The sequence below is a fragment of the Alexandromys fortis genome, unplaced genomic scaffold (genome assembly GCF_014885135.2).
Source record: "Alexandromys fortis isolate MF-2015 unplaced genomic scaffold, M_Fortis_MF-2015_v1.1 scaffold_256, whole genome shotgun sequence".
NCBI lineage: Eukaryota > Metazoa > Chordata > Mammalia > Rodentia > Cricetidae > Alexandromys > Alexandromys fortis.
Window position 1 is genome coordinate 25,194 of NW_026068135.1, and position 2,353 is coordinate 27,546.

Below are 2,353 nucleotides of genomic sequence, written 5' to 3' on the forward strand. Positions count from 1 at the left end.
TAGTCTCATGAAAATTATAGTACACAGGGATAAAGTAATGAATACAACCATGTACTATATTTCCTTTCTGTTGTTAGAAGCAGGGCCTGCCAGACTCCAGAAGATCCCATGTGTTAGAAAATCTGTAGGAGGACAAGCCTACCTTGACCTGAGAAGCTAGGCTGTTGATTCCAGAGATTCCGTCCACATCTGGAGATATTCAGTTTAAATGAAAGGCAGTTTTTCCCAGTGGTCAGTACTTTCTGTTGATGAAGCAAATTGCATATGGACACTGTTCTGTGCCCACCTGCCTTCTGTCTTCTTTGTAGGAAGTGGAGTGCTGCTGCTATGAGCTAACCTGTCTCTGTTATAGAAAGTCTTTTAATAATTAAACATTTAAATGCTATATTCTCAAGATTTCTGACCAGTTGAGGGTTATTTATTGGTTATAGATAAGTTATAACTACTGTATAGAATCTGCCTGGAAAGCTGGGTCCAAGCTTGACTGTACTGACTCTCAACTTTTAACAGATAAGATACTTGTAAAAGAAATTAGAGAAATTTGCTTGTAATAGAATCTTAATGGTAGAACTGACAGTAGTAAAGAACAGCTTAATATATTTAAAATCACAGTTGGATTTCATATACAGTATTTTTGTAAGAGACTTAAAAGTACATACCAATTTAAAATATGAGACTTACTGTTTTTGTACTCTGAAATGAGATATAATAAACAGACGATTATTTAATATTTATCAGTAAATCTACATACATTTACACCCAGTTGAATTAAGTTTTATATACATAAAGTCAAATGAAAAGTGAGCAAAAGAAAGTTGGCTAGGGGCAGGACCTCACATGGAGAGCCTACTTCCAGAGCTCTTTGGCTAGGGGCAGAACTTCTGGCTCCTCTTTTTGTTAAGTGCAAAGAAAATGGTGGCAGCCACAGTTTTCCGCGTGGTGTGACTATTTACATTTAGCTGTCTGCTGGTAGAAATTAGAAATGTCAACCTATTTTTCATGGGTGGGGCAGAAAAATATCCAAAGGGCTCCGGGCCCCAAAAAAGAATGCACTGCTCAATGAGTGCTGTGCTAGGGGAGAACTCGAGAAAGGGCAGCTGTCCAAGAGGCACTAGGCCAAAAAGGGAGCAGTATCTGAGGGGCCCCAAACCCCCAAAATGAATGCACTGCTCAGTGAGTGGAAACCACCAGTCCTGTTTGCTGGTAGAAATTAGAAAGGAGCTGATAATTTTTGCAGGTTTGTTTCCCACAGCTGAAAATGTGAGAATGGCAAAACCAGTGCAAAGCCCAGGGCAACTAGCTAGATGTCTCCAGGCTAGTGCAGGGGTTGATAATAAAGCCAAGTTGATTCCCAGCCCATCAGCTCAGGAACCAGGGGCTAGGGACTGTTCCAAACAGCAGGGATATCAAGGACCACTTATGTATGAGAGGTCCAAAAAGGAAAAAAAAAATCTGAACAATGTAAAGACTATTCTGAGTGGTTTTTAGCTATGGGAAGCAATAAGAGGTGAATGTGAGCCAATGCTGACTTGGAAAAGGGAACCTTACCATTTGCAGCATTGGAAATTGGTCCAAGTCCAGGGTCCCCAAGTGTCCTCAGCTAGCTCTCCTGAATGCGGGAGGGAATGGGGAGACAACTCGGCTGAATCATACACCAATGTTATGATTTATAAAGACGTGGTGGAAGACCAGTCCCACGAGGCACTGTGGTGGGTCACCCAAGGCCTCGGTGGAGCAGTGATGGTCACCTGAGGCATCGGCAGGTCCTGTGTCCTTGGATGCGGGTCACCTTGGTAGGTGGGAAACCATAGTGGGTGAGAGATAGACAGATATGCCATGTGGAGGGAGAATTTGAGTGTAGAGTTTATTTAGTGAGTTATGGAAGGGGAAGGGGATCAGTGGGAAGAATTGAGAGAGGCAGAGAGATGGGGGATGTAGGAAGAGGGGGAGAGAGACAGTGGTTACCTCTTTAGAAGAGGGATGGAAAAAGAGATAGCACAGGCTGGAGGAGGTAGGAGATCCTCTTGCCTTGGCAGAAGGGGTAGTTGGGAGTGGTTGGGGCTTGTCTCTTAAAAAGTCAGGGTACCCAGGTGACATGACAGGCCACCAGGCCATCAGATCAATTAAAAGTTGTTAATTTTAATAAGCTCTGAGGGACTACACAATTAGCTGACAAAAACCTGGCCATTTTTCTGTATCAATTACAAGAGGCCATGGTTTAGTATATTCAACTTGATGTGGCGTCCCCTGCAGGAGCCACCCATTTCATTTCTCAGTCAGTGCCCAATAGTAGAAAGAATTTTTTTTGTTTTTTTTTTTTTAATATTTATTTATTTATTATGTATACAATGTT